Consider the following 14,734-nt stretch of genomic DNA (forward strand, 5'->3'; position numbering starts at 1 on the left):
GAAAATAGATTCATTCATAGGAAAATGGATACATATTGAAGATATACTCCTAAGTGAAATAAATAAGTCACACATGTCTAAATACCAAATAGTTTCCCTGGTGTAAATAATCTGCAACAATGCATAAGATTCTAATAAGATTACTGACATTTAGAAATGGGAAGAAAGGAACTAAAGGTGTAGGGAAGGTGGGATGGGTAGGGGAAGGGTAAAGAGTAAAGAGTGTCTCACTTCTTTCTAAACAGATCAAACTTTAAAATACCTTAGAATTGCAGTGGTGGGAGAAGAAAATAGGGAAACTACAAGTATGGATTTCCCCTTGGTGCTTACAGCAGTAAGATGATGACTTGTGATGCTCTCACAATAGTATTTTTTGTTTGTTTCATAGTACCTGGCTACTAATTTTTTCTTTTTAAGATGTTATCAAAATAATGCATGTTAAGTGGGCTGGGAAAGCAGTCTGATGAGATTAAAAGTCATAAGGAAGGTACCCAAAAGGGGTAACAGTCTGCTGGAATGAGAAAATTGGACACATTTAAAAGAATTAAGCAGAAAAGTAAATATACTGAAGATGGTGGAAGATGGTATTTTCCACTCCTGAAGGAGGAAGAAACAAATATGAAAAGGAGTATGGCTGAGAATAAACTTTTAATACTGGGATGGAATTAGAGTTATCAATATGAACTCATAGTTATTGATGTGTTTACATAGATACAGAAATATATATATATGTGTGTAAATGCATTAATATGTACATATATAAATATATTTCTTTGCTGTGTCCACCAAAAGGGCTGAAACTTTGAGACCCTAACAGCAAGGAATGAACCAGCCAGCCAAAGCTCATTTTCAAACTTCTGTTGTCCATTAAAAGAAACTGGATGATTCTAGGTCTGAGGCAGGGAAGGAACTGTGAGCCTTCCTTTGGTGCCAGAAAGTGAGGAAGTACTCAGAGAGAAATGGAGACATATTAAAATGATGTAGAAGCCAGCTGAGGGACTCCCACTGACTAAATTCAGAATAAGCTGAGAATCAAAATAGGTTATACTAATAGATAATAGGCCATTGGATAACTAGGAATCCATGAACTTAATTAACATGTGTCTCTTGACAATTATCACAGTAATAACCAATTAAGGTAAAAAGCATCCGTGGATCATAAAGTAATGAGTGAAAGTGGGGTGTGAGAAAGGATTTTGTGTTGTCATAAAATATCTTCCCTCAAAATATTTATCACTTCAAAGCCTTTGTAAACAGGGAAGGGTGAAGGGCGTGAAGGGAGGGCAGGGGTATGGGGAAAAAATAAGAACCAAGACATATCGTGTAAAGGTACAAGATCCCAATGATGAATGTAACTGTATTGTTTGCTTTAAATGTACCAATAAATTTAATGGGGGAAAAATGAAAACAAAATGTATTACTTATAAAGTGGAGAAGACTCACTTTGAAATGAAGAAACCCAGCACCTGTTAACTTAGTAGCAATAAGCCAGATCAACCTCTCGGACCACCTCAGTGGGGTCCAGTGAGAATACAGCATACCATCAATCATATGAGGGTCAAACCACCTACCTGGGACTAATCAAAAGGAAACATTAGGCAAACCAAACTGAAGAACAAAATGAAAGGATTGGCCTGTAATCTTCACAAACACTGAAGTCATGAAAGTCAAGAATGGATGGAAGAACTGTTCTGGACTGATGGGGGCTCAAGAGAGTAGGAACTGAGTACAACAGGTGAGCCTGGATTGGATCTTTTTCTACAAAAGACGTTTTTTTTTGTTGTTGTTGTTTTTTGGTACTGGGGATTAAACTCAGGACCTTGCACTAGCGAGGCAGGCAGCAGAACCACTGAGCTAAATCTCCAGCCCTACAAAAGACCTTTTGGGCAAGGCATATAAGGAAGTTCCTTGTCCTTCCTGGAAAATCTTGTGTGTTTTAAAAATGTTACACAATTTTTAAATATCACTGCCAAATAACATATAAATAATAAAATTATAAAGCTAAATAGTAACCTGTTTCTCCAGTACTACTTCCAAGATGAAAGTTTTAGCTATTCCTTGTGATAGTAATTTCCCTTGATATTTCTATGCTTATCATGCTACTCGTTGATTTATTAACTTCTCACATTTCCTTTTAATCCCCCATATGAAAGATGAGGATTTAGTGTACCTTATATCTTCTCTTCCACTTCCTAGGCTTACTGAATTATGATTTATATGCAGTGAAATTCACCCTTTCTTGGGGTACAGTTCCAGTAATTTTGACAAATTTTAATAGTCATGTAACCACCAGCAAAATTAAGATGGATAAAAAATATCTCCCTCACCCCATAAAGTTCCCTCCTGCCTCTTTGCAGGTAACTATCCCCCTCATCTTGGCCCAGAGCAATTGAATTATTTTATTATGATATTTATGAGTTTGATTTATTGCCCCAAATATTATTTATAGAATGAAACTGAAAATTTTTGTTCCCTCAGTTGTACCATATATCTTGACTGGTAAGGATATTGGCACCCCTAACCTACCCACCACCAATCCACTACCTGTCCCACTTTTGTTTTATTTTGGTTTTTGGTGCTAGGGATCGAACTTGGGTCCTTGCACTTGCAAGGCAGGCAGCAGAACCACTGAGCTAAATCCCCAGGGTGTCCCACTTTTGTAATATCTTTATTGATAACCATAGTTGAGACTTCTATTTATTCTACATAGCTTTTGTTCACTAAAGGGCCAAGTGTTCTGGGATTACCTCTATTGGTCCAGTGCTCTGACTTTTACTCTCAAAGAATATCTCTAAGGTCCATGTCAAGTGGGTGCTTTCTTTACAACCCATGAGTCACTTTATAATTATGGCTCATGTTATTTTACTCCAGAAACTTCACTCTTTGGTGCAGTTTTGGGTTTCTTCCTCTGAGGGTTCTAATTCCTTGTATTTCTTCTTCTACCTAATTTAGGGTTTACTCGCATCTTCTCTTTGAAGACATTTTTCTTAGAGCCTACCAGCTTCTTATTCTAATTCAGATTCATCACCTCCTGAATACTTATCATTCAAGAATTTTAAAATATACATTTGCATGTGTATTCCTTCACCTCTTTCACTCTCACTCTTCTCAAGAAACTTCCTCAGAAAGGGTGTGTGAAAGTGGGAACTTTGATCTGTGAACGCCTGAAAATGTCTTCCTCTGCCCTCATACTTGCTTGGTAGTTCAGTAAACTATAGGATTCTAGGTACAAAACCATTTCTCCTGAAGTCATTATACCAAACATATTATAAGAATTCCGAAGTATGAAGGTCATCGTCATCTAATTGTCACTGTTTTGTAGATGCCCTGCCATTTCTCAATAGAATGTTGTAGGATTTTTTAGAGTTGCTGTTGCTTAGGTGCTTGGGTCTGAAATATGATGGAGCTTTGTTCGTGACTGGGCTTTTCTTATTCATTCTCCTCAGTTTCCTCTCGGCCATTTGAGTCTGATGACTCATGTGTCCCTGCAGCTCTGAAAAAGTCTATTTTATTATTTCTTTGATGGACTTTACTCCATTTACTTTTCATTTTATTACTTTGAAAAACTTACTAATTCAGTGTAAAATCTGAAAGCTATAACATCAAAAAACAAGATCCTGATCACCTAATGCTACAGCTAATAAATGACGATAAATCTAATTCAGAAGTATTAAATCAGAGAAATACTGATGTTTACTAGTCAGGAAATCCCCAGAGGACAGAGTGCTCTGTGCAGGCCCAGCTCTCCTTAGCTTCCAGCAGACCTGCAGCCAGCTCTGGGCTGGAATCCTTCAGAAGTACAGGGCCACCTCCCCGAGTTTAAATCCATTTGGTACATTACCCCTACTTGCTTATTCATACTTCAAGTTTGCTCCTTTTATACAGGGAGCAACAGCTTCTCGTTATTCTTCAACCTAATACTTTTCCTTTTGTAGTTAGGAGGCCAGTCTTGAACAAGTTCGAGAAAGTATTTTGCCGCCATGGTTTCAGGGCATCTTGCATATTGGCACTTTCTTGCAAAGGTACAAGCATTACTCAAAAACTTAGAATCCTTTTGGTTTTTATTTTTCTCTGTTTTGCAATTAGGTGAAGAAGGGCCAAATGCTAAACTTCAGCATCTGCCTATAGCTTTACAAGAAACTGAGCTCAATTCTTGTTCTGACAATTTTCTAAGATGTCCTTTATTTCTGCCATCATATTTTGTTTGCTGTTCCCTTATATAGCTAATTATTCTTTTATAGATACTATTTCTTCTCATTGATCTGAAGGTAATAGTTTGCCCTTTCCTCTGTTTAAAAGAGTATCTTAGTGAATTACCTGCAGTGTCGGTTATGTTAATCCTCCGTGCACTCGTGAGGTGCCTTTCGATGTCTTCCCATCCATGGTTGTTCATTCAAATGTAAGAATGAGAACATGTGTTGAATTCTGAATGTGCTACTTGGCTCTTTGACCCTCATCGGTTCCCAAGTAAAGTATGGCTCCTGTGATTACTTTAAACCTGGAGAATGAGTAGTAAGAGGTCAGGATCGCCGAAGTCCTTTCAACTGCAAAACTTCTACTCTTCTGCCCTGCCCTGCATGTTTTCAGTCCATATCTGTACTCACCTTCCTATGTAGAAAGAATCAGCCTAAGAATGTGTAGAAAAAAGGTCTGACCCAGACTCTGTGCCCCCCACACTTCCCCAGGTGTCTGTCCATTCTGCCGATGTTTCTCTCACCTTCCCTGGTTATAACCATCACCTTGACTTTTATGAACCTCATTTTCTGACTTTCTTACATAATTTTGCCATGTATGTACTCATCTCTAAGCAAAACAGTATAATTTTGCTTGTTTTTAAAATTATTCATGTTGGAAATCATAATCGGGTCTTCTGCTGCTAGCACCAAGAAAATGAAGCTGTACAATGAATATTGATTAAAATGAGATAATAACTAAAAAGAATGAACAAATGGGTGAATGAATCCTGGTTTCTTCCTTGAGCAAGAATGAGTGGTTCTCCCCCACAAAATCAGAATATACATTCTTTTCAGCTGCACATGAATCATTTTCCAAGATAGACCACATATTGGCTCACAGAACAGGTCTGAATAAATGCAAAAGAATTGAAGTCATCCCCTGTATATTATCAGATCATAGTGCAATCAAGCTGGAGATCAATAGCACAAGAAACTGTAGGAACTTTACAAGTACATGGAAACTGAACAACACTCTCCTAAACAATCAATGGATTACAGAGGAAATTAAAGAAGAAATTAGATGGTTTTTACAAATAAATGAAAATGCCAATACAACATACAGGAATCTATGGGACACAATGAAAGCAGTTCTACGTGGAAAATTCATAACATTGAATGCCCACACTAGGAAAACAGAGCGGGCTCAAATAAACAACTTAACGATGAAACTTAGACTCCTAGAAAAACAAGAGCAAGAAAAACCCAAAGCTCGAACAAGAGAGGAAATTATAAAGATCCGAGCAGAAATCAATGCAATTGAAACTAAGAAAACTATACAAAAAAATAAATGAAACAAAGAGCTGGTTTTTTGAAAGAATAAATAAAATCGACAAACCCTGAGCTAATCTTATCAAAAAAAGGAAAGAAAAGGCTCAGATCCATGCAATCAGGAATGAAAAAGGCGAAGTCACAACAGAGCTTAAAGAAATCCAGAAGATCACGAATGCCTACTCTGAGAACCTGTACTCGAATAAAATGGAAAACACAGAAGAAATGGACAGATTTTTAGATACTTACGAATTACCAAAGTTGAACAAAGAAGATAAAAATATTTTAAATACCTCAATCACAATCAGTGAAATTGAAAATGTAATTAAAAATTTACCAACAAAGAAAAGCCCAGGCCCTGATGGATTCACTGCTGAATTTTACAAGACATTTAGAGAAGAACTACTGCCATTACTCTTCAAACTTTTCAATGAAATTGAAAGGGAAGCTATACTTCCAAATTCATTCCTGGAAGCAAGTATCACTTTGATTGCCAAACCAGGGAAAGATGCAACTAAAAAGGAGAACTACAGACCAATCTCCTTAATGAATATAGATGCAAAAATCCAATAAGTTACTAGCAAACAGAATACAGAGGATTATCAGGAAGATCATCCATCCTGACCAAGTCGGATTTATTCCAGAGATGCAAGGGTGGTTCAACATACGAAAGTCAATAAATGTAATACATTATATTAACAAAATCAAGGACAAAAACCATATGATCCTCTCAATAGATGCAGAAAAAGCATTTGATAAAATTCAACACCCATTCATGATAAAAACCCTGCAAAAAATTGGAATAGATGGTCTATACCTCAACTTAATAAAGGCTATCTATGAAAAACCAACAGCCAACATCATATTGAATGGCTAAAAACTGAAAACTTTCATGTTAAAATCAGGAACAAGACAAGGATGCCCATTATCACCACTCATCTTCAATATAGTTCTGGAAACATTAGCCACAGCAATTAGACAAGAGAAAGAAATTAAAGCAATAAAGATAGGAAAGGAAGAAGTTAAACTGTCATTATTTGCTGATGATATGATACTCTACATTGAAAACCCAAAAAACTCCACGAAAAGACTTCTAGACTTAATTGACAGATTCAGTAAAGTATCTGGATACAAAGTGAACACCCAAAAATCAATAGCCTTCTTATACACAAATAACAGACTCACTGAGAGAGAAATAAGGGAAAAAATTTCTTTTACAATAGCATCCAAAAAAATGAAGTGTCTAGGAATCAATCTAACAAAAGAAGCAAAAGATCTCTACACTGAAAACTACAGCACTCTGAAAAAAGAAATTGAAGAGGATATTAAAAAATGGAAAGATATCCCCTGCTCCTGGTAGGAAGAATCAACATAGTGAAAATGGCCATACTACCAAAACTGCTATATACATTCAATGCAATGCCAATTGAAATTCCAACACTATGTTTCACAGAACTAGAAAGAAGAATCCAAAAATTCATTTGGAACCATAAGAGACCTAGAATAGCAAAAGCCATCTTAGGCAACAGACACGTGGCAGTGGGTATAACAATTCCCAATTTGAAACTATACTACAAAGCCACTGTGATAAAAACAGCATGGTACTGGCAAAGAAACAGGCCTGAGGATCAGTGGAACAGACTGGAAGACACAAAAACAAACCCAGATGTACTCAGCTACCTCATCTTTGACAAAGGAGCTGACGACCATCATCAGTGGAGGAAAGATAGCCTCTTTAATAAATGGTGTTGGAAAAACTGGATTTCAACCTGCCACAGATTAAAACTAGACCCTTATCTTTCACCATGCACTAAATTAAAATCTAAGTGGATTCAAGATCTAAATATTAAAACAGAAACATTAAACTTGCTGGAAGGTAAGTTAGGCAGAACTCTGGAAGACATTGGCACAGGAAAAGACTTTATGAACAAATCCTCAGTAGCACGGAAACTAGCAGATAGAATCAACAACTGGGATCCCATCTTATTAAAAAGCTTCTGTACTTCAAAAGAAACCATCAGCAGAACTAAGAGACAACCTACAATCTGGAAAAAAATTTTTACCAGCTGTTCCTCAGACAAAGGACTATTATCAAGAATATATAAAGAACTCAAAACAATCAGCACCCCCAAATATAAAGACCCGATTCAAAAATGGGCATCCGAAATGAACAGACATTTCTCAGACAAAGAAGTAAAAGCAGCAAGTAAATATATGAAAAAATGTTCCACATCACTGATCATTCAAGAGATGCAGATGAAAACAACACTGAGATTCCACCTCACCCCACAAAGAATGGCTGCTATCAAGAAATCACACAATAACAAATGTCGGCGGGGTTGTGAGGAGAAAGGAACCCTTCTCCACTGCTGGTGGGAGTGCAAACTGGTGCAACCACTATAGAAATCAATATGGAGATACCTCAAACAGCTTGGACTGGAGGTTCCATTTGACCCAGCCATCCCTCTGCTGGGTATCTTTCCAAAAGAACTAAAAGAATCATATCATAGAGAAGTATGTGCACCCATGTTTATAGCAGCACAGTTTATAATAGCTAAAACTTGGAAACAGCCCATTTGCCCATCAGTTGAAAACTGGATAAAGAAGATGTGGTTTTCTATAAAATGGAATATTACTCAGCCATAAAGAATGAGAAAATAGATTCATTCATAGGAAAATGGATACATATTGAAGATATACTCCTAAGTGAAATAAATAAGGCACACATGTGTAAATACTGAATAGTTTTTCTGGTGTGAATAATCTGCAATAATACAGAATCTCCTAATAAGATTACTGACATTGAGAAATGGGAAGGAAGGAGCTAAAGGTGTAGGGAAGGTGGGACGGGTAGGGGAAGGGTAAAAAGGGAAAAGAAAAAAATGTGAGATAATGAAAAGATGGAAATAAAGTGTTTGTAGATGGGGAGGGGAGGAGGGGATGAAGGGAGGGCAGGGACAAGGGGAAAAAATGAGAACCAAGACTTATCATGTAGAGGTACTAGATCCCAACAATGAATGTAACTGTACTATATCCCTAAAATGTACCAATAAACTCAATTAAAGTTGGAAAAAGAAAAAAAAAATGTGTGGTTCTCAAGATAGCCCCAGGATGAATGCAAAATGGACTAGGAGCTTCTGGACTAACATAAATATATACCATACTTCAGGCCAGCATCTTCTAACACCAGACTTCTTGATGTTCTTGAAAGAAATGTTGGTCCATGAGCATTTAGACAGAGGCTGGAAATCTATAAGTGGCCTTCATGCCACAGGTGTTGGGACCTCCCTCCCAGCTACAGACTCCCAGGAACATCATTCCTGCTTGGCCATACTCCAAGGGGTCAGCTGCCCTCCAGGAGGTTCCCAAACATTACACAACTGGTTATATTCAGCTATTGTTTTGTTTGCAGTTCTGAATCCTGCCACAGAATTCACATCCTGCGTAAACTGAGCAGTATAATTTTCCATCTGCGTGACATTTTTTTTTTATTTTGTTAGTGGTTTATTAAAAGATAGGATTGCCAAGGAAAGGGCTTTGTTTACATAGTAATTCCATATTATCTTTTCTGTAGATTCCATGTAATTCTATGTGTCTTTTCAAGAGCTGGTGATGATTCCTTAACTATTATCTTCAATGAGCTAGTAAAACTTACTGATCCTAGGTCACTAAGAAATATTTCTTAGGCAGATAGACATGTTTTTTCCCTTCTTTTAGTTTGTTGTGTTTCTCATATATACATATATATGTAAATATGTGTATATATACACACACACACATATATAGCATAAGAAATGAAGCAAATATATGTAGGCATACTTCTCCCTCACAGCTTTTTACATTTAAATAATAGAACATAATTGTAATATCACCTTTTAAGTATTTCTTGGAGCCTGTATCATTATGAAATAGAACATAAAATCATACATGTACATAATACATATTATGGTGGGCCGGGTGTTGTGGTACACGCCTGTAATACCAGCACTTGAGAGGCTGAGGCAGGAGGATCACTGCAAGTTCAAGGCCGGTCTGAACTACAGAGTAGACCCTGTTTCAAAGAAACATAGACACCTCTTAGAGATGTCCATGTCCCAATCTCCAGAATCTCCAGGACATGTGACTATATTACTGTGGACGTGTTATATTACATAGTGGTGTGGAATTAAGGCAGCAGTTGGAATTAAGGTTACTAATGAGCTAATTTTAAAGTAGGGGATGTGGATCACTCAATATAATCTCAAGAGTCCTTAAATATTGGTCTCAGTATCTGATTAGATGTTTTGGGAAAATCTCAACCAGCCATTTCTGACTTTGAAGATGGAAAGAGCAAAGAATTAGGACAGATGCTAGCAACAGGAAAAGGCAAGAAAATAGATTTTTCACATAGCTTCCAGAAGGGAAAATTAAGATATGCCAATACCGATTTTAGCCCACTGAGACTCACTTTGGACTTTTGATATCCAGAACTTTAAGATAATAAATTTGTATAGTAAGCTGCTAACTCGTAGCAGCAATAGGAAACTAATACGTATACATCCACATCATAACAAATCATATAAGGCAAGCACTCTGCTATTGACACCAAGATCAGTAGAATATCTGAGTTCCCTAGAAGCCTGTGTGTCCCTTCCAAACACATGCCTCTCACACCCCAACTCCCAATCACTGCTGTCTTTTAGGACCATCATTTCCTTGATCTAATGTATAGCTTTTGCCCTGATGTATGTGTCCTTAAATAATACAATTTTGTGTTGGTTTGGAATGTCTGAACATCTCATCCATATAGAAGAGGATCCAGGATATGTGGTTCATTTGGCCTGGGGGTGGGGGTCAAGGGAAGGCTCCTCAGGGAAAGTGACTCTTAAAGTACTTGTTAGAGAAGTGAAAAAGAAAACCAAAAGAGGCAGTACACGTCAAGCATAGAAATATGTTGTAAAAATACCTAGAGAAATACTATGAAAAATACACCCTAAGAGCATGAAATGGCAAAGACTTCCAAGTTCTTAGGCGTGGCTGCCAGAGTACAGACGTAGAGAGAGAGGAGGCACCAGTTCATGGAGCACTGCCCTCAAAGGCCAGGCTGAGTGCACTCACTGGGCCTGAGGCTGGTTGCAGCCGGGGATCCCTGAAGAGCTCTAAGTAGGGGTTGGCTTGCTCAGACCTAAATATGACAGATCTAGTTTCAGTCTTACACTGGACAATTTTTCTAAATTTTAAATCCTCAGATTTACTTAGAAGGAGTTAAATCTGTTAGCTATTTATAAAGACTTGCTTGTGGCTTGATCTAATCTTGAAATCTCATCTCACTCCATCAAAACATTAATTTAAAAAAAAAACAAAGGGAGAAAGCAAAGAAGATTTAATTAAAAACAAAAACCACAAAGAGAAGCTACATGTATTTGTCTTGGATCGGTATGTGGGAACTTCAAGAGGAAGCAACACTTTCTGCTTTAAACTGTGACACGTCTCGCTAGATATCATGGTTCGTGGTCCTGCAGAGTTGGATGTAGAGCAGTGTCCTGACGGAGATGTGTGTAGAAGCAGCTGCTTCCTTTTGAGACCTACTCAAAATGAAACCCGCTTTTCATCCTGTACACTGTAAGAGGAAAGCATCTGAAGTTTTACAACAATTCGGGCTTTTTTTTCTTTTTCTTTTTTTTTTTTTTGGTACCAGGGATTGAACTCTGGTCCTTGCACTCGTAAGGCAGGTGGCAGCACCAGAGCTAAATCCCCAGCCCTTGGGGCTTTTGATTTTTATCTTAACTGAATTAAAGGACAGAGATTGGAGTAGATTTAGGGAAACTAGATCACCTCAATTATTAGAAATACTTCTGGGTTTCAAAGCAATAAGTAAACACGTATAGATAGGGTTTCTTAGAATTCTTCAGGTAGCATTCTCTTAATTGAATGAAGTTTCTTAGTTCATGAGTAAGAAATTATTTCTTCATCACCTATTTCGTTGCCAACTGAGAGATATTGAAGTTTAAAAAATAAGAAATAGATTGATTAATTATATTTGCAATTAACCAATATTTTAAATGTAGATAATAATATACTAATATCTCTATAGAACCCAGATATAAGAACACTTGAACAAATGGCAGGTACACCTGTGCTTTGGGACAGGAAGGTCAAAATCATAAATAGGTCAGTTCACTGTGTAAATGAAATGTGTTCTCGGGCATAATAACAATTACTAAATCAATTAGCTTGATCCCAAAGTTTTCATGGGATAAATAAATGAACCAATATTGCCTAGGAATTGCAGGGGAAAAAATAAAATAATGTGGAAGACTAGCCTTACCACTTATTAAAACTGGTTAAAATGTGTAGTAAATGCCATCATGTGGTTCTGAATCATACAAGAAAGTAGTTATGGACTCAGTATTCATTCTTTTCTTCAGCCTTACCTGATCCAAAGCAGCAGCACGGTTACCATGTCCTAATCTGCTAAAATCATACCCTGCCAAAAGTCCATACTTCCCAGTGTCCTTGATAGGTGAGCTATATATAAAATCCCTGATTTCTTTGTTACCTTGTACCCTTTATCTATTGCCGCATAACAGACCTTCCTAAATTTAGCAAGTTAAACCACTTAGCAAACATGTATTAGAATCAAAGATCAGCAGCTCAGTTCGGGCTCAGCAAATGTAGGTCCTCATTTCTCCACGTGTTGTCTGAGAGAGCAGCTTGAGAGGGAGGCTGATGGCAATTTATAGCTCTCCTGTAAATGTGTAGCCATCTCTAACAGTTCATTCTGATCTTAGCAGGAGCTGTTGGCCAGAACCTCTATGTGAGACCTCTCTGTGCGGCTGCTTGCTCTCTCACAATGTGGACAATGGGCAGAATTGCTGATAAGAGAAATCTATTGCAGGCTAATTGTCATTTCTTTAACATTATCTGTCTTTTCTCTTAAGATTGATACTGTATTTAAAACTTATCTTATGCTTTGGTGTTCTACAATCTCACTGTGATAGACTTGCCTTTTTTATCCTGCTTAGTATTTGATGTACTTCTTCAGATGAAAAATATTCCATCAAGCCTAGAAAACATGCAGCAAGTATCTCTTCAATGTTACTTTCCTCTCTCGTGACTTAGATCTGACATGTACCCCCAGAAGTCTCATGTTCAGAAGTGGAGCTTTTGGAAGGTGATTGGATCACTAGAGCAGTCACTTCATCTGTAGGTTAATCCATTGATGAGATCATAATTTGATGGTACCATTGGGAAGTAATGGGAACATGAGAGTTTAGGGCCTCTTTGAAGGGAGTGGGTCATAGCGGCATGACTTTGGGGCCTGTATTTTGTTCCTAGCCTTTTCCTCTGTGGTTCTTTCCCCCTCACTGTGCTCCTTGGATGCTATAATGCAAACAGTTGGCTCTGCCACTCCTTTCTGCTATGTCTTACCTCGGCTCCACAACAGTGGAACCATCCCATGGTGGACTGAAATTTCTGAAACCATGAGCCCAAATAAATATTTCTTCCTCTAAGTTGTTTTCCCCGGGTATTTTGTCACACCAATGAAAAATGACCAACGTGCTCTTATTATCTAAATTTTCTTTCTGAAAATCCTTTTGGATAGATACCTTTCCCCTGGAACTATGTGTCATAATTTCTTTACATTTCTAATCTCCTTGTCTATTTATGATGCATTCTAACTATTTTTCTAAGATACCTAGTTCACTAATTTTTTTCTTCAGTTATATGTACTTCTGTTTGGTGCATTCATCTATTCAGTTATTTCATTAACTATTTTTTGCTTTTAAAATTATATGCAGTTTGAATATTTCCATATTTTCTCCCTTAATTGTGATTTCTATTTCTTCATTTACCTCTTCAAAGGTTTTAAGAATGCTATGCTAGAATATGTGTAAAAGTTTTTATTATCTCAAAAACTGGGGATGCTAACTCATGTTTCTAGTATCCATTTTTCTCATAATGGATTGTTTATTTGGGTGGTTTGAAATTTTTGTATTATGAACTCATTTTTAGCATAGGTACTAGATTATGAAAAGACTTTCTCAAAGAAATACTTAAAGTTTTCTGCCAAAGGCTCTATAAATTTTATTTTCTCAGCTTCTGATTCTTGCATCTATCAGAAAATGTGCCTTGGATTGAAAATCTGTACGTGTGACTTCGATTTCTTCTGAGAGGCTGCTTTTCCTACTCAGAGTGCTAGCTAGAAGTTGAACTTCATTTCTGCTTCCCTAGGCCAGTAGGTGGAATTTTCTGTTTCTTTTTGGAAAGCAGTAGCCTTTCCAGGGTCCTGGATTTAAGAAAAGATCTTAGTTTAATGATCCATTCCCAGATGGAAACAAGGCCATATGTATTTTCTCTATAAAGTTAAATGTATTTTCTCTATAAAGTTAAAACTGGAGCCACTAGGCCATAGGCCTGCATGTACTACTTTATGAGGTTTCTGGCCTTCTTTGGGTTGCTTGATAGTTTATTTTGCTAGCCAAATTCTACTTTTATTTCTAATACCTGGTATGTTCATTCCTTTATTTTGAGCCTGGATATGTATTAAAAATGTATATTTTCCGTATTTGAACCTGATTTTTTTCTTTTCTACTTGGGGTGGAAAATTGATTAAGTCAGCTGACTTTGCCATATTGTCAGAAGTTAATGTAGCTAACAATTTTCAGATGTTTCTTGAAGTAATGTCCTTAGAGACTCCGCATCAGAAACATCCTGGCTATTCATTTAAAATGTAGGTTCTTGGGTTTCATCTATGTTTTACTGAAGCAAAATCTGTGGAAGTAATTCTGGAGAATATTCATTTTATTTATTTATTTTTTTCAGCTTTAATTGAGTTTATTGGTACATTTTAGGGATACAGTACAGTTACATTCATTGTTGGGATCTTGTACCTTTACATGGCAAGTCTTGATTCTCATTTTTTCCCCTTTCCCTCTGCCCTCCCTTCACCCCCTCCTCCCCTCCCCATCTACAAACACTTTATTTTCATCTTTTCATTCTCTCACATTTTTTTCTTTTCCCTTTTTACTCTTCCCCTACCCATCCCACCTTCCCTACACCTTTAGCTCCTTTCTTCCCATTTCTAAATGTCAGTAATCTTATTAGAATCTTATGCATTGTTGCAGATTATTCACACCAGGGAAACTATTCGGTATTTACACATGTGTGACTTATTTATTTCACTTAGGAGTATATCTTCAATATGTATCCATTTTCCTATGAATGAATCTATTTTCTCGTTCTTTATG

The 14,734-nt window shown here is 37.0% G+C and overlaps 1 protein-coding gene across 4 annotated transcripts in view; it reads left to right on the plus strand.

The window, feature by feature from the left end:
- Hydin (HYDIN axonemal central pair apparatus protein) overlaps window positions 1-14,734 on the plus strand; it is a 365,508-nt gene that overhangs the window by 108,656 nt on the left and 242,118 nt on the right. The window lies entirely within an intron of this gene.

This window comes from Fukomys damarensis, unplaced genomic scaffold (genome assembly GCF_012274545.1).
Source record: "Fukomys damarensis isolate Sample0158 unplaced genomic scaffold, DMR_v1.0_HiC HiC_scaffold_32, whole genome shotgun sequence".
Classification (NCBI taxonomy): Eukaryota; Metazoa; Chordata; class Mammalia; order Rodentia; family Bathyergidae; genus Fukomys; species Fukomys damarensis.